General features: G+C 43.6%; 1 protein-coding gene across 7 annotated transcripts in view; it reads left to right on the top strand.

The window, feature by feature from the left end:
• Positions 1–24,105, top strand: part of RPS6KA6 (ribosomal protein S6 kinase A6) — a 247,171-nt gene that overhangs the window by 45,207 nt on the left and 177,859 nt on the right. The window contains exon 1 of one of the 7 annotated variants that reach the window (XM_033946592.1): positions 2,863–2,914. The exons of the other annotated variants lie outside the window; for them this stretch is intronic. The gene's annotated coding sequence lies outside the window, so the exon portion shown is untranslated. Of the gene's footprint in view, positions 1–2,862; positions 2,915–24,105 lie in introns of those variants that run through there. 7 annotated transcript variants of the gene reach the window in all.

The raw sequence follows: 24,105 nt of genomic DNA, 5'->3' as shown, positions 1-24,105 counted from the left end.
CGGGCACAGTATTTGTAGAATCTCTGGATTGGCGGCGCCATCCTTACTATGCGGATTTGATGAGTTTTTCGACAGCCGGACTAAGAAGTTTCCTGGTATCTCTGGCTTTGCTCGCCTAGGGTCCGATCAACATGGATATTTGTACTACTTTAGTATAACGAGCTAGTTTTTTGAAAAATCATGGCTGACGTGTAAGGGTTATACGAAGCAGGTTGTTTCATCTCTTATCCAGGTGCTACGGTCCTGTGGCTTCTACTTCCTTTTGGAGGTTTTTCCTTTCTTGGGTGCTTCTTAACGTTTGGACCACTCCAGAGTTCCTTTTTGGCACAAGTGTATTGCTGAGGGCTTAGCGTTCAATTCCCTTCAGCTTCTAGTGCCATTCTTGGCTTGTTACAAGGGCTAGGTATATTGCTCTTCGCTTACTTCTCAGCTTCACGTAGTTCAGTTCCTAAACAGAGTGCGGTATATTCATGCGCCTCTTAGAAAGCCCGGTTTGGAGTACAATCTTCACGTACTTCTTCTCAGTTTACCGAAGGCTTCATTTCATCCTTGTCTTATGGGACTCTAAAGGGCTGTGCCGTTGAACATGGGGTTTCTTGTGGACATGGCTTCAGCTCGGCAGTTTTCTATGTTGCAGGCCTTGTTTAATGTGGATTCCTATTTCTGATTTCCGAAATATGGGGTATCAGTTCGGATGGTACCACTATTTCTTTCTAGGGGGCTGTCATCCTTTCTTTTATGTCATGCTTGCTTTTCCTTCCTTCTTCCTGGGAGGAGAAATTGGGAGCAGTGCTTTTATTCACTGCATTTTTTGATACGTACGTAGCGTTCTCCGCGAGCTCAGTTTCTAACAACTTTTAGTTGTTTATATCTCCTTTTTGTATTCTTCAAGGGACGCCTCAAACGTATGGCGGCGTCCGAAGCCTCCATCGCTCAATGGGTCCAGGAGGACATTCTTTATGCTTGCTTGCTGGCAGGGAAGCGGTTGGCGAAAGAACTTCATGACCATTCCGCCGGAGCGATGGCTACTTCTTGGGCTCAGCCCAGAGGTTTTTCCTTGGAGGAGATTTGTCTCGCGGCTAATTGGTCTTCCGAGAGTGGTTTTTCTCCGCATTTCTGCTTGGATGTGGGGGTGCATGCGATAGGGGCGTTTTGTGCTTCAGTTGTTGCGGAGGCGGCGTTTGCTTCCCACCCTTGAGTGAGGATTGCTTTGCTACATCCCATTGGTCTCTGGATTCATCTGCTGCTGTTGCTAGGGAAGAAAAAATTATGTTCTTACCTGTTAATTTTCTTTCCCTTAGACGCAGCAGATGAATCCAGAGCCCCACCCTTTCTGGATATTGTCTCTCGTTTTTTTTCTTTTGCAACTTTCGCAGTTTGTTATTAAGGCAGGTTGTTTTCTGTATTATTGCATTTTGAGATTTGTTATGGGAAAGAAGTTTTTTACATGCTATGCCTATTGATGGTTACGGATGCTTGGGCAAGGAGCTATACTGGATAAACAGGAGGAGTGCCAGCCAATAGGACCACCTGTTAATCAGTTTCTCTATCTCTACCTGCTGGTAGATGTGAGCTATCCCATTGGTCTCTGGATTCATCTGCTGCGTCTAAGGGAAAGAAAATTAACAGGTAAGAACATAATTTTTACTTCAGCTCAGTCCAAACAGAGATGAAACACTGTTTAAGGTCTTCAACGTCAGATATTGCTGTCTGGTAGACGTGTTCCTGTATCAGCCCCCAGATCACTGAATATTTTATTACTTAACTTCATGATTACCCGGCGTTGCCCAGATATTTCAAGTTTCAAGTTTATTAGGTTTTTATAAACCGCCTATCAAGATTATCTAAGCTGTTTTACAATCAGGTACTCAAGTATTTTCCCTATCTGTCCCGGTGAGCTCACAATCTATCTAAAGTACCTGAGGCTAAGGGGGACTGAATGACTTGCCCAGGGTCGCAAGGAGCAGTGTGGACTTTGAACCCAGAATCCCAGGGTGCTGTGGCTGTAGCTCCAACCACTGCACCACCCCACACATGCCCCCCCATCCCACAAGAATGTCCCTCTCTATGGGGCTGAACTTGGACTTAAACGTTATCGGGAGTGTCAGTAACTGTTGTTTCCAATAATTTTTACATGTCACCCCCTTCCCACCCCTACAATATTTTTCCCCGGATAGTAAATCATATGTATACCAATTTTTGTTGAAATCTCTCCATGCGTTTCAGAGTTATGCTGAGTATTCATGTCAGTGAGGCCGAAAACACTGGGGTAGACACTAAAATATGTTGTTTTTGATAATTTTTACATGTCACCCCCTTCCACCCCCACAGTATTTTTCTCCACATAGTCATACGTATATCAAGTTTGGTTGAAATCTGTCCACGCTTACACGCATGCTTACACACTTTTATATACTGTATATAGATGCATACCCAGTTCAGAGGATACTTTCTGGTAGTTAATGTTCTGGTGAAAGATATTGAAGTGCCTTATCTACTACTGCAGCAACCTTGAGGCCATTTGTTATAATAATAATAAAAGCATCTTATGCCCTGAACAGTCTCATTTTGTTGATGACTGGTTTGTTTTTGTCAGAAGTCTTACTAGTGAGATAATAAGCCTCTAAAGTATACAGTCCAGGCTAGAGTGCAGCATTCCTGCCAGTTCTTAACTGTGATCATGTGGTTATTGTACTACCATAGATTCCAAATAAATGGAAGCCAACCTGCTAAACAATGTTTCCAGCCCTGCAGGTTTCCCCTGTACTAACCTCCTTTTTCATTCAGAACAGGTTAGAATGGGAACAAGATTTTGATTTCTCCTGATAACAGCATCCCTGGACCTGTTACTGTGCACTTAAACTACATACTTTAACAAAAAGTACCCAATAGTAACTGTTCAAAATTATCACAGGTTAGTGCTTTACCCTCCTAATGCCTATTCATTTTAACCACTCCTGCAGAAAGATTTAAACAAGCCTTTATAATGTCACATGCTATTGTACTTCATACTGAGAAATTCAGAATGAATACATTTAAAAAACAGTTTAAAATCATTCAAAGTTCATTCAGCAACTTATGGCTTGTGAGCTCATATCCAGCAACAACTTCAGGTGTGTGTAATTATATTATAACACATCCCCTGTTGTGTATTATTGCTTAGATTACTGCTGTAAGTGCAGTGCCAGAATTGTTATCTTTTAAGCACTTAACAGCTATTTTACTGTGGCACTTTAGTAATGGTATCTTCAAAAACGCCACAGGTAACTTGATTTTGGTTTTCAATTACACCTAGGGCAACTGTTTAAACACAGTATTTTCCTTACTTTCTATGTTTATTACTACAATGGCTATAACAGGCTGTCATGTATACTATGATTAAACCCCTAGAAAAAGAAATTTACACCTACAGTACTGAAGCACATTTGCAGAAGTTGTACGTGGTAAAACCTGCTTAGAATAGCATAGTTTTAAAACAAAACAGGACAAGTATACATGAGGGCTTTCAATGACATTTTAGCTAATTTAAACTGCCTAACACATCTTGAATTTGAAGTTTATATCATAATAAAAATTTACCTACAATACCTAATATGCCCATAGATTTCATATTCTGAGGCATTTTCAGAATGCTCTTAGTGAATGAAGTATTCTAACCTACCTTGTTAAAGGGGGGAGGGGGCTATAACTAAAAGTATAAACTATATCATCACAATATGCATAATGTTACATTCAAAATTTCTGAATTTATGTTGACATACTGAAAGCAAGAAAGAAAGAAGGAAGAGAATAGAGAGAGAGAGAGCATGCAAGTTACTATTGCATAATTCTTTGAGAAAGTGATTTAATAAGGCTCTTTCTCTATTATATCTGTGGACAAAAATATCTTAGTAAAATCAATCTTTAAAGTGCCTCCGCAAGTCATGGACAGGAGTCGGCACTCTCTTTTTCACAAAGCATATTTCATCTTATGTTACAGCACCCCCTCAATAGGTGATGCAAAGAGATAATTGCCTCTATTTCACTTATCACTATGGCCTTGATCTCCTCCAGTCTTTCTTTCACTCCTCCCCCCTCAATCAGTTTGTCTCTGTGTCTCAAGTCACTCTCAGGCAGCTGCTGTGCTTGGGAGTCTAGCACCTAATGCTGAGCTGCCTCTCAAACAATATGCCTTCCATATCTATATCACAATTTGGCTCTCTAAGTTTGAGTTGCACTGTGCAGAAAGCTTTGGAAGTCTTGCAGTTTCAAGTTGGTACAATTTAACTAGTGTATACGTGAGAGTTTTCAAGAGTGATACATATCGAAAACCTGCCCAATGTCTAGTAGATAAGGAAGACCTCTGTTGCATCCTGGCAAACCTGTTCTATGTATTGAGGTCCTATCCAAAAGGTGATCATATACCTGATTAGTCTCTTAGAGGATCAAACTGTTTGCCCCCAAAGTCCTCCTGTGGCCAGTAAAGGTAACTTGTTACAGGTGGTGGCGTTGTCTCCTCCACATACATGCTTTTTCATGCATGTGCAGGATGGGAGAGGCTGGTGCGACTGGGCATATACAATACTGCTGCCAGCAGGTAGGGGCATGACTTGTTCTGGCCACCAGAGGATCTCTTCAGTTGACGGGGCTTGGGTACCCCTTTACACACTCGTATTTTTTTGAGGGTTGCAACGGTGAAGGGGGATATGGAATTGTGTACCCACCCACTTTGGACTCAGGCCCACCCAAAACAGTATGTCTGGCTAAACTACTGCCTTTCCACTCCATGCATGGCAGAACACAAAAATTACCTTTTTCTCCTTTTGCTTCTGTAGTTTTTGATGTTCAGAAAAGTAGGTCTCTTGCAAGCAAACAGTATCTACTTGATGACGATGCAAGGCTCTTAGTTCTTTTGATTAGTGAAGAGAGTTGCCCAATACATTCCATGACAAAATACATAACCCTCGTATTTTTACCCAATCTCCCAAACAAGACCAATATCTGAAACTTTCTCAAAGACTGATACAAGTGCCCAAACCTCACTTAAACCAATACTAGATTTAGAGAAATAAAAATGTTTCTGATTGTAGAGGCATGCACTTTCACATCAATGGTAGCAAGAGCCTGCTGTAGGTCCTGTGATGACATTTTAGGGTTTTTGGAGACCTTTTAGCATCTTGTGGTCTGCACTGGGGGTCAGCTTGCTTGGATGGCCAGACCTGGGCATGTTGGCAGTTGTTTGGAAAGTCTTCCATTTGTACACTATTTTCCAGACCATGGAATGGCTAATGTCAAATTCATTCAAGATCTTTCTAATCCCTTAACCAGATTTATAAGCTGCTACAATCTTCTTTCTGAAGCCCTCAGACAACTCTTTTGTCTGAAGCCCTCGGACAACCAGGGTGTTAACTCTCATCGCAGCATTCATGAGCACACTAAACTAAGGCCCGGATTCTATAAACAGCGTCCCGATTGTAGGCGGCCAAGTGCTGCCTACCAAGCCAATCGGGATACACGTTTTCTTTAAAAAAAAACCTCCCGAGGTGCCAGGAGCCTAGGGAGACGCGCAAGCTCACCTAAACTTGCCTAAGACTAGGAGTGGGCGTGGCTTGGCCCAGAAGTAGCCTTAACTAGACCTAGGCAGCCAAACATGTCTCCCTAGGCCATTGGTAGAAGCGTACATTTTAAGCAGATGTGGCCGCCCGTCTCCGCCCCTGTACATCACTGACGATGTATTGGGGGGGGGGGGTTCTGGCAGGAGGGACTGGCCATCCCTCCTGCTGGCGATATACAGGAAGGTGGGTACTTGGGTTCCGGCAGGACGGACTGGCCATCCTTCCTGCTGACAATACATGGGGGGTGTGAGTTCTGGCAGGAGGGACTGGGCATCCCTCCTGATCTCTCTCTCTTTCTTCTGTAGTAGAGGCAGCACATTCTGTAATACAATTAATTTGCTAAGTGTTATTCCTAAGACTTAAATGCCATCTTTGTACTAGATGTCTGTATAAACAGTTAGAAACCATTGTTTCCCGAGCTATCTGATGTCTCTCTCTCTCTCTGTCTTTTATTTTATTTTATAAGCTGGTATATGAGCTTGAAAAACATCAGGGACTCATCTATTCCCTTTCCAATTAAATTAGTTTTATGCCACAGGGTGAATATTTATAACACAAAACTATATTATGTAGTCTTTACTAAAGTTGCTTTACTAAGGTTCATTAATGTGCTTTATAATTTTCTGTGCAAGTGTGTAGGATTTTTTTGCTTTGCCTTCATTTGTTTGCATTTTTGACATGGCTACTGACATGGTGAATCAAAATAATACATTTTAGTGTTCTTACAATTTGTTTTTATTTTTTCCCTAGATTTATGGTTAGTTATACTGGGGTCCCCACCTTACCATCTTCAATTTTAATGAAACTTGGCAAGTAGGTACCCTAACTTATGACACTAAGCCATTCAAAGTTTCTCAAGCACAAACCTCACTGAGTCGTCATATTACCTCTGTGGGTGGTTTTGAACCTGATGAAGTTTTGCAAAGACCTTGCAGTAACTGCAGTCATCAATGTCAAACCTGTTCAGATTATGCTGAACTTTTACTTTGCTTAAAAGAAAAACTAAACTTGACTTCAAGTCGTGCAGAAAAATGACAAATCCTTACACTAGTTCCAAAGAGCTGGTCTATTGAAAAAATGTCTTCTAAATTTCAACAAGAATTGTTAGACAAGCAAGACAGCTTAAAATAGAAAGTGGCATACTAGCAATGCCAAGTAAAAAAAAAAGGCAAATCACTTTCAGATGATGTGACAAAAAAGGTGTCCAACTTTTGTGAAGATGATGAGTCCTAGAAAAATGAATAATTTCAATCAGAGTTGATGGGGAGGAAAAAGTTCAAAAGCAAAAGAGATTGCTGCTAAGCAATCTGAAAGAGATGTTTGTTGAATATTGCAATAAAAATGGCTCAGAGTTGAGTTTCTCAAAGTTCTGTGAATTAAGACCAAAATGGTGTGTCATTGTTGGTTCATCTGGAATGCACTCAGTTTGTGTATGCTCTGCACATCAGAATGTTAAGCTGATGCTTTCAAGCAGCATAGTCAAGGATGATTATAAGGATATAATGGGAAAAACAGTTTGCAATTTGGAGTCAAAAAATTGTATGCTCCACAGGTGTCATGAGTGTCTTCTTAAAGGTGCACTTGAAGCCTACCTTTTCAATGAATACAAGGATATTAATCCTGAAGAAATGATTGAATTCAAGCAGTGGGTCCAAATAGATCGTGCAACTCTAGATGTGAAACAAATGGCGGTCAAATATTTTATAGCTGTGCTTGCTGAAAAGATTCCATATCTTTCAATACATCATTACATTTCGAAACATCAAACACATTATTTGAAAACAGTCAAAGAAAATTTAAATCCTGATGAACTTGTTATTCTAATGGATTTTGCTGAAAATTATTCCTTGTTTTTCAAGATGCTGTTCAGGGTTTCCATTGGGAAAATAGCCAAGCCACTTTGCACCCTTTTGTCTTCTATTTCCACCTTAACAGTGAAATTCAATGCCTGAGTGTTTGTATCGTTAGTGACAGCTTAAGGCATGATACAGAGGCAGTGTACTTTTTTTGGAAAAGTTGATTCTTACTTTCTGAAAATGTTAAGTACATAATATATTTCAGTGATAGCTCTGCTGCACAATACAAAAACTTTAAAAACTTTGTTAATCTCTGCTATCACTATTCTGACTTTGGCATTCATGCTGAATGGAATTTCTTTGGCATTAGCCATGGTAAGTCACACTGTGATGAAATTTGAACTGCTAAAAGGTTAGCAGCATGTGCAAGCTTACAACGGCCAAAAGAAGACCAAATTCTTTCACCAAGTGACCTGTTTAAGTTTTGTGACCAAAATTTGACAAAAATCAAGTTTTTGTTTGTTTCAAAAGAAGAGATTGAGTCTGCTAAATTCAATCAAGAAGGAAGATTTGGAACTGCTTCTACAATTGCTGGAACTCGTGGAAATCATCAGTTTATCCCTGATGGGATACATAAGATACATGTGAGTCGAGTATCAAATGATTGTTCATCATTCATTGCAACTATTGGTTCACTGGATGACTCTCCAGTTAATGCTTCTCTAAAAATAGAAAATCTTCAACCTGAGCAATACATAGCATGTGTTTATAATAACAAATGGGTTGGAAACATTTGCGAGACATCAATTGAAGAGTATGATGCACTCATAAATTTCATGCATCCTCATGGTCCAATTTACTCATTTCGTTGACCTTCTAGGATGGACACTTGTTGGATTTCTGAAGACCACATTTTTGCAATTCTGCCTGCACCAAGCACAGTAACTGGTCGACAATATATATTAAAAAATACACAAAAAAAGTACTGTATATTTAGTTTAGCAGAAAAACCATATTCATACCAAATCAAAGCAAAAAAGACAGAAAAGTAATAAGTACAAAAAACAGAGAAAAACAGACCTCATACACGGGTAGCCAGGACTACACAGTACCCTAAGCCACCCTTATCATCACTGGTCTGAAAAAAACTCCGTACAAATATATTTATTCAATCTCTCCTTTCATTTCATAGGCTTAATTTTCAAAATTCATTTTCTGTCATATTCATCACTGTGTATGAGCAAAGGGTTAATTTTGCATAAAACAATTGTGTAATGACTACAGCTAGGAGCAAAAAAATATTTCAATTAATATTAAAGCGTGTGTGAAGGCTTTGGTAAACTTATCTTGAAAAACTCTCTTCTCAAAGCAGAAGCAGTTTCTTCATCTAATATTCTAGAATGCTTATTCCTCTTCCTGGCAGAAAACACTTTTGTTTCGCCCTATCAAGGTTACTTCAGGTGAAAACAAGTATGTAGTTTACTTGATATTACTCTCTCCAAGCGCTGTCACACCGCAAACAAGCAGAAATGGCATCCATCAAAATGGCTGCGGGACTGAGAGACGCGCCTAGCTCATTCTAAAAAAGAGAGCCAGGCATCATTATGTATTCACGAAAGCGATGCGTGAAATGCTAAGCACCAGCCGGTAAGAAGGAAAAAAAAACTATAAATCAACCATTGCTTTCATAAAAAAGAAAAAGCAAAAAGCAAAAATATAACAAAGAAATAATAAAAAAAACATCAGTGAAAAACAAAATATATGACAGGGCCAATGTATTGTTGTTAAAGACATAGAATCACAGGCATTTTTGTTTCAGTAAAGCTGTTGTTGAAAAACTTAACATCAAGGATCTTATTCTCTCAGTAAAACGGTTGCCATTCATAAAATGTATTCAAACCTAAAGGATCCAAGGTTTGTAATTGACTAATCCATTGCTGTTCCTTTTGTCATAATAGTCTTCTAATATCTCCTCAACTTAACGATGGAACCAGTTTATCAATTACCCAACAGCTCAGATTATTAAAATTGTGTTGAGGTTCTACACAATGAGCTATCATCGGGGCTGACAGTTTATGAGTATTCAAGCAGCTTTTATGTTCTGTCAATCTAATTGTTAAAGCACGTGATGTCTGGCCTATATATAAAAGTCTTTTTTGCTTTGATTTGGTATGAATGTGGTTTTTCTGCTAAACTAAATATACAGTACTTTTTTTTTTTTTGTATTTTTTTATATATACGACTGTACCCTTGTATCTATCGACAATATATATTTACAGAATCAACAATTCAACTCATTGAAGATAAATTTCATAACATTATGCAATGAATAAAGTGTGACTGTGGCTTGGGAACTATAAAGAAATCCACTTAAGGCTTGGAAATCTTGGCTAAGAAACCCACCTACCCGTCTGTGGCAGGACTTGTCTGGCTATTGGGTGTGATCTCTTGGTGATGGGGTTGTCAGTTTGAATAAACTGGCAGTGGTTAAATCACCATGGACCAACACAAGTTTTGACAATATGAAGAGAGGCTAGCTAGGGAAGCACAAAATTTCAAACCGTTCTTCAGATATGTTAAAGGGAAGCAGCCGGCTAGGGAGGAGGTGGGACCACTGGATGATGGAGATAGGAAGGGAGTGGTGAAGGAGGAGAAAGAAGTGGCGGAAAGACTAAACATGTTCTTTTCGTCAGTGTTTACAAAAGAAGACACATCCAACATACCGGAACCTGAACAAATCTTCAAAGGAGACTAAGCAGAGAAATTAACATCCATGGAAGTAAGCCTTGAGGACGTACACAGGCAGATAGAAAAATTAAAAACTGACAAATCGCCGGGCCTGGACCGAATCCACCCTAGAGTATTGAAAGAACTAAAGGAGGAAATAGCGGAACTACTACAGCAGGTTTGTAATCTATTCCTGAAAACAGGCGTGATCCTGGAGGATTGGAAGATAGCCAATGTTACGCCCATCTTTAAAAAGGGATCGAGAGGTGACCTGGGGAACTACAGACCGGTAAGTCTGACCTCGGTTCCGGGAAAAATGGCGGAAGCGCTGATAAAAGATAGCATCGAGGAGCATCTAGAGAGGCATAAACTTATGAAAACAAGCCAACATGGCTTCTGCAAGGGAAGATCGTGCCTGACGAACTTATTGCACTTCTTCGAAGGAATTAACAAATGATGGACAAAGGGGACCCCATAGACATTGTATACTTAGACTTCCAAAAAGCCTTTGACAAGGTACCCCATGAACGCCTACTTCGGAAACTAAAGAACCATGGGGTGGAAGGAGACGTACACAGATGGATCAAGAATTGGTTTGCGGGCAGAAAGCAGAGGGTAGGAGTGATGGGCCACTACTTGGACTGAAGGAAGGTCATGAGTGGTGTTCCGCAGGGGTCGGTGCTTGGACCGCTGCTATTCAATGTATTTATAAATTATCTAAAAACGGGGACGAAGAGCGAAGTAATACAATTTGCAGATGACACCAAGCTATTTAATGGGGCTAGGACTAAAGAGGACTGCGAAGATTTACAAAGGGACCTGAACAAACTAGGGGAGTGGGCGATGAGATGGCAGATGAAGTTCAATGTAGAGAAGCAGAAACCCGAGGTACAGCTACACAATGGGAGGGCTGTTATTGAGCGAGTGTTCCCAAGAAAGGGACTTGGGGGTAATAGTGGACATGACAATGAAGCCGTCAGCACAATGCGCAGCAGCTGCTAAGAAAGCGAATATAATGCTAGGAATAATCAAGAAGGGTATTACAAGCAGAACGAAAGAAGTTATCCTGCCGCTGTATCGGGCGATGGTGCGCCCGCATCTGGAGTACTGCGTCCAATATTGGTCGCCGTACCTAAAGAAAGATATGGCGATACTCGATAGGGTTCAGAAGAGAGCGACATGTTTGATAAAAGGTATGGAAAACATTCACGCTGAAAGATTAGAGAGACTGGGGCTTTTTTCGCTGGAGAAGCAGAGACTTAGAGGGGATGTGATAGAGACTTATAAGATCACGAAGGACATAGAGAAAGTGGAGAGGGACAGATTCTTCAAACTTTCGACAACTACAAGAACGAGAGGGCATTCCGAAAAATTAAAAGGGGACAGATTCAGAACCAATGCTAGGAAGTTCTTCTTCACCTAACGGGTGGTGGACACCTGGAACGCGCTTCCAGAGGGAGTGATAGGACAGGGTACGGTATTGGAGTTCAAGAAGGGATTGGCAATTTTCTGAAGGAAAAGGGTATAGAAGGGTATAGATAGAGGGCTAGTATACAGGTCCTGGACCTGATGGGCTGCCGCGTGAGCAGACTGCTGGGCATGATGGACCTCAGGTCTGACCCAGCAGAGGCACGGTTTAAGTTCTTATGTTAAATACATATGTAGTATGCTTAACACAATTCCTTTACTACTAACCAACATTTTTATGCCTTGTAATTTTTAACCTGTGCCAGAATTAAATTTTAAAACAAACAATAAACAGTAAATTATGTGTGGTGTAAAGTTCTTTCTTAGTTCAACACTCCAATGACAAATACAATTAATACTTTTAAATAGTTAGTTACGCTGCTGAGACTATAAATTCTTACAAGATAATAAAGTACAAATTTCAATTTAAAAAAGTGTATTAACTTTTTATTACTCTAGTCTAAACTGGATCCAGTAGTTTAAATTACTGTCTGAATCGTCATTCCATTTCAAGTGGTCCAGAGCTCCCTTCTCAACCATCTCAGAAATTGAACAGAGCACGCTGGAACAGAAAACATTGCACCAGGAACAGAACGTGCTTTTAACCCACGGGTTAAAACCGTGTGTTAAAACCAATGGCTTGCACTGCAGGGACAGGGTGGGAGAGAGCAAGAGAGTCAGCAGAGCTTTTCTTCTTGTGCCTTTTGCACAAGTGAGATGTGTTTAAAATGTTTTATTTTAGGGCTGCAGGGCTGGGATTTTAGGGCGGCAGAGAGCAGGACAATTGGCAATGATGTGAGTGACAGGTCCTCAGCAGTAGCTTCTTTTTGGATCGGCCATCGTTCCATCTTCTGTTTAGTGAATCGCTGCCTTCCGACTTTGCGTGCCATTTCCCCTCATTTGCATGTGCGAATCGGATCAGGTAGAAGGTTAGTGAATCGGGTTGGAAGTTGCAAACTGGGCAGGACACGATTGGTGAGCTTAGTGAATCTAGCCCATGGTGTATTTGAGGGTGGAATTCATTTGCAATCCCATTAGTTGTTTTGGGGGTAGAATCCTTTCTGCACTGACCTAGTTGAAACATTTCAACAGGGAGGATTCAGGAAATAACTATTGTTCTTTGACTGCAGGGTGGTGACTTAAAAACAAAACAAAAACAAAAAATAGACTTTTCAGAATATTTTGCTATTTCAGTAAAATGCTCCAGGGTAGGGTGCCATAATTGTGCTTTCTAGAAGGCTGAAATTACTTGGGAATGGCTTATGCTTATAATTGTGCTTTGCATACATAAACAACAAGAAATTGAGAGTAACTCAGAAGATAAACTTGACAGGCTTTGTTACCCCAAATTTTCACCTTTTCCATATACAGTGGTACCTCGGTTTAAGAGTGCACCGGTTTGCGAGTGTTTTGCAAGACGAGCAAAACATTCGCAAAATCGGCGCCTCAGAAACCGAGCGCGCTTCGATTTGCGAGCGCCTCCCCTGGGATCCGGCACCCCCCCACGCCGCCATCGGGCACCCCCCCGCCGCGACCTGAGGTCCCCCCAACCCACCCGAACCCTCTTCTTACTTTTCTGTAGCCTCCGCAGCGGCACCGGCACCAGTATGTCCTGTGCGTGGTGCCGGTGCCTGAAGATCTGCTTCCTGTGCAAGCCCTGAGAGTTCACGTCGAACGGGAACTCTCACGTCGAACGTGAACTCTCAAGGCCCAGCACAGGAAGCAGATCTTCAGGCACCGGCACCACGCACAGGACATGCTGGTGCCGGTGCCGCTGCGGAGGCTACAGAAAAGTAAGAAGAGGGTTCGGGTGGGTTGGGGAGACCTCAGGTCGCGGCGGGGGGGGGGGTGCCCGATGGTGGCGGGGGGGGGGGGGGTGTGTGCCAGATCGCAGGGTGGGAGGGTGCCGGTTCATGGGGGGGGACCTTCGGGGGGAGCAATGCCGGTTCTCGTGGGGGGGAGCAGTGCTGCTGGCCTTGGGGGGGGGGGGAAGGTGGGGGGTGGACACATATCAAAGCAAGCTTCCCTTACTTACTATGGGGAAACTTGCTTTGATATACGAGCATGCTCCTGGAACGGATTATGCTCATAATCCAAGGTACCACTGTATTTTATATGTGGTTTATAGGACTTGGCAGTTTTGAGATCTAATGAACAGTAGTAATGTGTTACTGTTCACTGCGGCTGGATTACCTATATATCATGTTTGTTAAATTCTGTTTAAAGTTTGTGAATTTTTAATAATTTTTTAAAAAGTCCAAAAACCGGCCTAAGTTGGTACTTGGACGATCAAAAAGACAGTCTTGGTGATTAAACTGCTAAATGTACAGTTAGGCCATTCTTGAAAAATCCACATTTTTGACCTTTTTTTCGAAAATGGACGTTTCCCTGCTGTCTACTTTGTGCGCCGAGGGACTTAGGCCAAAATCAGAATTAGGCGATGATTTTGATTATGCCCCTCTTAGTTTCAAGTTTCAAGTTTATTAGGATTTTATATACCGCCTATCAAGGTTATCTAAGCGGTTTTTACAATCAGGTACTCAGGTACTCAGGTACTTACTTAGGTCTTAAGCAGAATAAAAATTTTCAAAATTTTTTAAATAAATTATTAAATATATATGGCTAGCTTAGACCTCTCAAAAGTTTAGTAGGAAATATTTTACTCATATTGAGAGGACCATTGCTTCAAAGCCTTACATTTTTTAAGGGGTCATTATACTTCTAAGGTGTGAGAAAGGGAGGGAGATGGCACTTCCTCTTATACATTCTTTCTGTCTTGCACTCTTTTTAAGATGTTGAGATAAATACATAGGCCACCTTAACTTAAGTGCCAATAGGTGCCCTATTGGTACCTAAGTTAAGTGCAAAACACCATTTAAAAATGGTTTTAGAAAAATATTCTGTCATGTCCCTTCCGCATTCCATATGCTAGGTGTTTAATCTGAACCTGCAGTCCAGATATTACAGAAATCCACAATTTTTCTGAGCACATGCTCCACATCCTTATCCTGAGAGCTGGAAAACAAATCTAGTTTCATTTTCTGCAAGCAGTCTGTGCAGAAGTCTTTTGCAGTTGCTCTGCTTCTTAATTTTTATGCTTAAAATTCATTTCTTGGTGGCTTCAGTGCCTTGAGAACCCTTCCCGGTGGTCCCTTGTCGGAGGAAAGGATGCAGTTCCTGCGGTGCTGGACTGAAGCTTCACAGAAAAGCTCTGTGGAGCCAGCCTACTGTGTGACACCATTTATAGGTTCGGGTTCCATTTCCCCGGGAGTCTGCTGACTGGTGACCTTGTCACAGGTTTCAAATGCAGGCTGTATGCGCCTTTCCTGCCCCGGACAGCATGGACGAGGATACGTGGGAGTGGAGGTCATAGTCTATGTTCGGTTAGCTGGCAGTCTGAAGATCTTCTACTCTGGTCATTTGGAGCTGTTTCTAAGGCAGAAATTCATTTCTTTCCATTCAGCTGCTGTTAAAATCGCTGACAGGCACTGCTGAGACTCTGAGTACCTCCATTATTTCCTATGGGAATTTCGGGAGTGGCTTATAAAACAATTTAAAAGTCATTTTCACAGTTTCTGAGGGTAGGGTTTAGGTCCCCCACCTCCCCAGACCCCAAATTGCTATTTTTTATTTTCAGATTTTGTTTAGTTTTGCCATTTTGGGTGTAAATTAGAGAGTTGCGCGGGGACAGAAATCCCACCCGTCTCCACCCGTTCCCGCCAAAGTCCCACCCGTCCCCACCAAAGTCCCACCCGTCCCCACCCGTCCCCGTGAGGAATCCCACCCATCCCCACCCGTCCCCGTGAGGAATCCCTCCGTCCCCACCCGTCCCCGCGAGGAATCCCCTCCGTCCCCACCCGTTCCCGCGAGGAATCCCCTCCGTCCCCGCCCGTCCCTATAAACTTCAGAAATAGTTATTTCATTTAATTATGCTACTGAATTAAAGGCTCTGGTAGAAACCCATTTACAAATAAGCAAAAATACTTTATTAATTTGAAAATATTAATTGGGAAGAATACATACTTTGCAAACGGGTTTCTACCAGAGCCTCTAATGTTTATAAATTTTTATCAACACAACTAATATACTACTTTATCCTGAAGCAAAATAAAAAAAAAGAAATATAATTCTTTTCCTACCTTTGTTGCCTGGTTTCTGCTTTCCTCATGTTCTCATTCAATTCCTTCCATCCACTGTCTCTCTTCCTTCTGCATCTTCCATTTGCTCTGTTACTGTGCCTCTCCCTTTCTTCCCCCTTCCAAATTGGTCTGGTACCCATCTTCTTCTCTCCGCTCCCCCCATAGTCTGGCATCTGTCTTCTTCCCTGCCAGCGTCTTCTCCCTACTCTCTCTTCCCCATTTCCTTTCAGCGTCCTTCTCCCCCCATCTTCCCCATGTCCTGTCAGCGTCCTTCTCCCCCCTCTGTCTTCCACATGTGCTTTCAGTGTCCTTCTCCCCCCTCTGCTTCCCCATGTCCTTTCAGCATCCTTCTCCCTCTCTGTCTTCCCCAAGGCCTTTCAGCGTCCTTCTCCACCCTCCCGTCTTCCCCATGTCCTTTCAGCGCCCTTCTCCACCCCTTTGTCTTCCCCATGTGCTTTCAGCATCCTTCTCCCCCCTCTGTCTTCCACAAGTGCTTTCAGAGTCCTTCCCCCCCCACCCTTCCCATGGCCTTTCAGCGTCCTTCTCCACCCCTTTGTATTCCCCATGTGCTTTCAGCGTCCTTCTCCCTCCTCTGTCTTCAAGTGCTTTCAGAGTCCTTCCCCCCCCTCCCGTCTTCCCCATGGCCTTTCAGCGTCCTTCTCCCCCCTCCTTCTCTACCGCCCCGGGTGCAGCACAGCCGGCCAGGTCCCCTTACTTTTGTGGCACTTCCCCGACCGACCGACAACAGCCCCGGTCCGACAAACCTCCCTGCCCTTAACTGCGAATCTAAATTACCTTATTACAGCTGCTGTAAGAAGATAATTTAGATTCGCGGCTACAGGGCAGGGAGGATTGTCGGACCGGGGCTGTTGTCGGTCGGTCGGGGAAGTGCCACAAAAGTAAGGGGACCTGGCCGGCTGTGCTGCAACCGGGGCGGGGCGGACCGCCCCCTCCCTTGGTAGCCACTCGAACCGCGAGGCTACTCTCCTCCTTACCTGCACTGCCTGCAGCACAGAGCCAAACGGAAGTCTTCCCGACATCAGCGCTGATGTCGGAGAGAGGGAGGGCTTTGTTTCCCGTCGTCCCCGTTCCCGTGCAGCTCTCTAGTGCAAATTCATGACGGCGGCCTTCTTGGATTTTAAAATCGATTTTTTTTTCTAACTTTTATTTCTGCCTCAAAAACTCCTCAATTTGACTCAATTGATTGGGATGGACTCCCCAGCCACTGATCTATTGAATGTGGACATCGATTGTGCTCTATGAGCACCGGATCAGCAATTGTGTACCATATATCCATAGTGTAGCAGGGAATGGAACGGGAGCTTTGTACTTCATCTCTTCCGTGTCCTCTTGAGCTGCGGAGCCAGGCCTTCCAAAGAAAATTTTGCTCGGAGACTGTTTGGAGTCTGGAGCAGTACGCCTGCGTTCCGAGTCTGCGGACTCTTTTGACATGACATAATTACCTCAACAGAGCCCTGCCATAGTTGTGGAGTGGGCGCATTGTGGCTTTTTCAGTCTATGGCATCTGTGAAGCTTCCTGTTTGGGAGCTCTCTTGTCTGGTCATGCTTGACCTCGATTGCAGAAGTTGCCATGTAGTTTTTATGATTCTTCTGTCTCCTGCCACTGTATTTAATTTGGATCTGGCTGATGCCTTTGCTGAGACTGGTCTCCTTGGCCGCCCTCAGCATCCAGATTTGGAGGTGCTGATCTTTCTTCACATTTGCAGTGGGCTGTTGTGTTCCTCTTTACTGCTGATGTTCTCAAAGAGATCCATTTGGAATTTCCACCTTCCAATTCTCTGGCTTCGGTCCTGGACCGTTCTCCTGTTCCTTTTTCCATTCAGTCCACAGTTCCTTGGTCTGATTTCAGAACAATGTGATCCCCGGAAAGCTCTTTCCGATATGCCAAAGCTATGTCTACACTTTATCATCTGAATCCTGATTTTTGGCAGGTCTGAACAGCCTGAGGTAGATTCTGCTATGGCACAGGTTTTCCATTGTACAGCCCTTCCTAGTTAAGGGGGAGTGAGGTTTCAGGACTCTCAGGATCGCAAGGTGGATTTTATGTTGCAAACTATTTCTTTCTAGCATCCCCAGGTAGCTGAGTATTGGTGGCCACTTCCTTTATTGCGCGTCTGTCTGTCATTCCTGCCTGCACAATGCGTCCTCTGTGGAGGTGCATGCCTGTCCTCCGCTGGTGCTGGTTGGTGTGGCTGCGGTGCCGGGCACCCTTTATGATCTCATTTGAGTTCTTGGTACATTCTCTGCTGGTGCAGTGTCTGAGCGCCGAACTCCTTGGATCATTCTTTGCTGCTCACGTTGCCACAGTTCCAATTCCAGGTATCCTCAGATTCCTGTGCAGTGGCTCCGCCTCACACACACACAAAAAAGAGAAGTACGTGCCAATGCCACCAGGGATCAGGCATGGCTTCCGCACTCAAAGGCTGTCTTCTACAGTTTTGTCAGGAGTGGACTCGACTTTCATTGGACACTTATTAGTCCTTCTTTGCTCACCTCTGACTTGGTTTCTGGACTGTGGCAAGTCGACCGCAACAGAGTCCAGGGTCTGTGATATTCTGCAATATATCATAGTCTTTGGGATGCTGGAACTTGTTCCAGACCACGAATGGGAGCTTAGTCTGATACTTTTGATAGTTCCTCATGCCAGATAGGCTCAGAGGATTGGAGATATATTCTGGATCTACAATCGGTCACCCATTTCTTGAGAATTCCCTTTTTCTGAATGGACAATGGAGTACACGGTGCTAGCTGTTTCTAGTGCCATTGGATTCCACAGAGGTTTTCCTTCATATTTCCATCTGCCCAGGGCATCGCAGGTTTCTGTTCCCATGTTCCTCAACAGCATTTCAAGTGCAGCTCTACCCCATGAGCCTCACAATGACTCGTGCACTTTCATCAAAGTGCTTGTAGTTGAGGCAGCTTTCCACCTGCAGAGGGACCAAATCCACCCTTCCTGGGACAGCGGGTGATCTGGGTCTCATTGGGTACGAAGGTATGGTGGGGATTTTAGTGGCTCTGCTGCAGGCATTAGCAAGTTCAGGAAGAGACGCTTAGAATCCTCCCAGTCTTTAGAGTTTCTGGGGCTTCTTTTTGTCTCCAGACAGAATGATATGTTCCTTCTCAGGGACAGTGGACAAAACTTTTATCAACAGATCACAGTTCTCTTTGACTGTCTGACTCTCTCAGCCTGGGTTTTCTGCACATTATGGGGATTTGGCCAGCCTTGTTGGAGATGATCTCCTGGGCCAGAGCACCCATGCGCTCTTGACGGGAGTCCCTCCTGTCTTGGTGATCTCCGCTGAGTTTCTCTCTTCAGATGCCGCTCCCCTGGTTGGAGCCAGTTAGCAGCAATTTGAGCTGGTGGCTTCAGGGGGTGGCTCTCGGCCAGGGCTGGCTTTTTTGGTTTTCAAAGTGGATGATTCTTATGATGGATGCCAGCATATTGGGTTGCGGGCTCACTGCAAGGGGCTCATTCCACTCAGGGACAGTGGACTCCTGGTTCACAATGTTGGTTGACCAATCATCTGGCGCTTCAGCAGAAAGGCCAGCGGTGCAAGTTTCTTTGACGCCACAGCAGTAGCATATGTACATCACGAGGGAGTTCTAGTGTTCTCTCTCTCTCTTGGGCCAGAAAGATCGACGGCGTTCCACTGGGTGGAAGTGCATTTTCTTTCTTTCTCAGCTTCCCATGGGGCTAGAATCGACAATGTTCCGGCAGTCTTCTTTGGCTGACAGTTCCTGGTCTCAGAAGCATGGTCCTCTCGCAGGAAGGCATTCCGTCTGATCTTACAAGAGCTGGGGTTTTCCCCAGAAGGTCTTGTCGGCTTCGGCAGAGATCTCGAAGGCCGGGTGCCTTTTTGGTCATTGACCAACGAGGAAGCTGGGGCTGGATGCTTTGGTTTGGCCCTTGCTGGCTCACGAGTACCTGCATGATGTCTCCGTGTGGCCTCTGGTTGATCAGGCCATCTGCTGGAGAATGACGCATCCTGGCCTGGTGTCTCTAGTGGCTCTGGATTGACTTCGCCACACGTGGTATGCAGATCTCGTACATCTTCAGTGGGACAAGACGCTCCGTCTCCCTCTTCATCGATATCTTCTCAGTCAGGGACCGGTGTCCATGGAAAACCCACGGCATTATGGTCTTATGGCATGGCTCTTGAGTGCGTAGCCTTGATGGTGAGTGGTTATTCGGAGGTAGTTATTTTGACTCCTTTGCGCTCAAAGTAACCCTCTCCTATGGCTTCTTCTGCCAAAACCTGGAAGACTTTCCCACAGTGGGGTGCTAGGAATTTGGTGGAACCTGAGAAGGTTCCCAGTTCGGTAGTCCTGGCTTTCCTTCAGGAGGGTTTAGACAAAATTCTGGCATTGGCCTCTCTGAAAGTTCTGGTTGCAGGCCTTTCATGTTTCCGAATGTGCAGAGGCGCTAGTTTACTTACTGCTCTTCAAGATGTGTTCAGGTGTATTGGGGATGTGGGGCGCTTCGTCTGCATCCTCCCTTGCGTCTTCCTTTCCCTTTGTGGAATCTTACCATCATTTTGCAGGGCCTTGGTGATGCCCCTTTTGAACTACTATAGGATGAATTTCTTCTGGACCTACCAATCAAGATGGTTTCTCTGGTCACCATTGTCTCAGCATAGCGTATTTTGGAGCTTTGTGCTCTTTCATGCAGGGAACCCTTTCTCTGTATTACAGACACAGGTGTTTTTCCTCCATACTGTACCTTTCTTCTTGCCGACAGTGGTCTCCAGTCTTTCATGTCAGCTGGGAGGTTAGATTGCCTGCTTTTCATCCAACAGGTTTAGAGCACAAAGATCAGATCGTACACAAATTCGCTTAAAGCACTCTTGATGAGAAGTGCAATTCATTCTGATGAACTTTGCAGGGTAACTAATTGGTCCTCTCTTCATATTTTTACCCAGTTTTACCAAGTGGTTATGGTGATGCATTCTGATGCCATTTTTTTTATAGGACCTCGGGTTTGAGGGCAGGCTCTTCTGTCCTTCCCTAGGGATTCTAATGTTGTTTCTGCGATGCGATTTGATAGGTTTTCAAGATCTCTGCATGTGGATAATGACTTGTTCATGTTTATCTAGGATGGCAAATTTTGTCGAGTATCCCAATTTTGTTTTTCAAGAGTGTCTATGCCAGGGGTGTCCAACCTTTTGGCTTCCCTTGGCCGCATTGGCTGAAAAAAATGTTTCTGAGGCCGCACAAATGCGCAAACGCTGCAGCAAGATACAGGATGGAGCCGGCAAGACGGTAAGCACCCTGGAGCAGCAGAGGAAAACACTGTATCGCCCTCGACCGGGGCCACACAAAATATTTCACGGGGGCCGCATATGGCCCTCTGGCCACAGGTTAGACACCCCTGGTCTTTGCAGTGAAGTGCATTTGCATTTAATGTTTCAATTTCAAATCGGATTTACTTTCTTCGACTTGTTCCATTATAATGTTTTTGATGACCACATTTCAGCTATAAGCAGTTCTAACTGCGAGTCTGCTTTTCAGCACCATATTTTCCAGAAAGCAGGGATCATGTTCTGGCCTTTTTTTGCTCAGTAAAGAGGTAGAGATTGAGTCTGATTTACTGTTTTTTTTTTTTTTTTTAAGATGACACCTGTAGGGTAAATGGGAACTGGTTGTATCTGATTTGTAGTGAAGGTTACCAGTAAAAGGCTGATTAACTTCGTTGTAAAGACCATTCTGGCAATGCTCTCATGCCATTTGTCTGCTCGGTTTGTTTGTTAAGCTCTGCCCCTTCTGATTCACTTTTCTGCACCATTTTTCCTAGCATTATGTTACTTCATCTCCCCTGAACCACATCTCTAAGACCTTGTTCAGGTATATCTTTGTGGGGAAAGGGTGCATATTTACCGCTGAATCTCAGTATTCCAAAAACATGGATACTGATTTCTGTAGTTCAAGTTTGATCCTGAGAAAACATGTCTGTTTAGGACCTAAATCAAACTTGGGAAAGTACCTGAAGAAAGAGCTGTTAGGATGGGAGGACATAAGAGAAGTGGAAAGACAGTGGTCTAAGCTGAAAGGAGCGATAAAAATGGCTACGGACCTTTATGTGAAGAAAATCAATAAAAACAAGAGAAAAAGGAAGCCGATATGGTTCTCCAACCTAGTGGCTGAGAAAATAAAGGCGAAAGAGTTGGCGTTCATGAAATATAAAAAAACCCAAGAAGAGGAGAGCAGAAAGGACTACAGGGTGAAACTGAAAGAAGCCAAGAGAGAGATACGTTTGGCGAAGGCACAGGCGGAAGAACAAATGACTAAAAATGTAAAAAAGGGAGATACAAATCTTTTCAGATATATTGGTGAAAGGAGGAAGATAAAAAATGGAATTGCTAGGCTAAAAGATGCTGGGAACCAATATGTGGAGAGTGATGAGGAGAAAGCAAATGTGCTAAACAAATACCGTACTTCTGTTCTGTGTTCACAGAAGAAAATCCTGGAGAAGGACCGAGATTGTCTGGCAAAGTTACACGAGAAAATGGAGTAGATTATGCATCGTTCACGGAGGAGCAACTTGAAAAACTGAAGGTGGACAAAGCGATGGGACCAGACGGGATCCATCCCAGGATACTAAGGGAGCTCAGAGAGATTCTGGCGAGTCCTATTAAAGACTTGTTCAACAAATCTCTGGAGACGGGAGTGATTCCTGGGGATTGGAGGAGAGCGGATGTGGTCCCTATTCATAAAAGTGGTCACAGGGATGAAGCAGGAAACTACAGGCCGGTGAGCCTCACTTCAGTTGTTTGAAAAATAATGGAAGTGTTGCTGAAAGAAAGGATAGTGTACTTCCTTGAATCTAATGGGTTACAGGATCCGAGGCAACATGGCTTTACAAAAGGTAAATCATGCCAAACGAACCTGATTGAATTTTTTGATTGGGTGACCAGAGAGCTGGATCGAGGACATACACTAGATGTAATTTACTTGGATTTCAGCAAAGCCTTTGATACAGTTCCTCATAGGAGGCTGTTGAACAAACTTGAAGGGCTGAAGTTGAAGGACCCAAAGTGGTGAACTGGGTCAGAAACTGGCTGTCGGACAGTCGCCAGAGGGTGGTGATTAATGGAAGTTGCTCGAAGGAAGTAACATAGTGGAGTCCCTCAGGGTTCGGTGCTGGGGCCAGTCCTATTCAATGTGTTTGTGAGTGACATTGCTGAAGGGTTAGAAGGAAAAGTGTGCCTTTTTGCAGATGATACCAAGATTTGTAACAGAGTAGACACCGAAGAGGGAGTGGAAAATATGAAAAAGAATCTGCAAAAGTTAGAGGAATGGTCTAATGCCTGGCAACTAAAATTCAATGCAAAGAAATGCAGAGTAATGCATTTGGGGATTAGTAATAGGAAGGAACCGTATATGCTGGGAGGAGAGAAGCTGATATGCACGGACGGGGAGAGGGACCTTGGGGTTATAGTGTCTGAAGATCTAAAGGCGAAAAAAAATAATGTGACAAGGCAGTGGCTGCTGCCAGAAGGATGCTGGGCTGTATAAAGAGAGGCGTAGTCAGTAGAAGGAAGAAGGTGTTGATGCCCCTGTACAGGTCATTGGTAAGGCCCCACTTGGAGTATTGTGTTCAGTTTTGGAGACCGTATCTGGCGAAAGACGTAAGAAGACTTGAGGCGGTCCAGAGGAGGGCGACGAAAATGATAGGAGGCTTGCGCCAGAAGATGTATGAAGAGAGACTGGAAGTCCTGAATATGTATACCCTAGAGGAAAGGAGAGACAGGGGAGATATGATTCAGTCGTTCAAATACTTGAAGGGTATTAATGTAGAACAAAATCTTTTCCAGAGAAAGGAAAATGGTAAAACCAGAGGACATAATTTGAGGTTGAGGGGTGGTAGATTCAGGGGCAATGTTAGGAAATTCTACTTTACGGAGAGAGTAGTGGATGCCTGGAATATGCTCCCGAGAGAGGTGGTGGAGAGTAAAACTGTGACCGAGTTCAAAGAAGCACTAATAAGCTTACACAGACTACTCCAAAATTGTGGATGAACACAGAAGATTTAGAATCAGAAAATAATATTAAATATTGAACTAGGCCAGTACTGGGCAGACATGCACGGTCTGTGTCTGTGTATGGCCGTTTGGTGGAGGATGGGCTGGGCAGGGCTTCAATGGCTGGAAGGGTGTAGATGGGCTGGAGTAAGTCTTAACAGAGATTTCGGCAGTTGGAATTCAAGCACAGTACCGGGTAAAGCTTTGGATTCTTGCCCAGAAATAGCTAAGAAGAAAAAAAAATAAATAAATTTTTAAATGGAATCAGGTTGGGCAGACTGGATGGACCATTCAGGTCTTTATCTGCCGCCATCTACTATGTTACTATGTAAGAGGGCGTGGA

This window comes from Geotrypetes seraphini, chromosome 5, assembly GCF_902459505.1.
Source record: "Geotrypetes seraphini chromosome 5, aGeoSer1.1, whole genome shotgun sequence".
In the NCBI taxonomy this organism is placed as follows: domain Eukaryota; kingdom Metazoa; phylum Chordata; class Amphibia; order Gymnophiona; family Dermophiidae; genus Geotrypetes; species Geotrypetes seraphini.
Note: the sequence above shows the minus strand (reverse complement) of the source record. Positions and strands in the feature narration are given on the sequence as shown.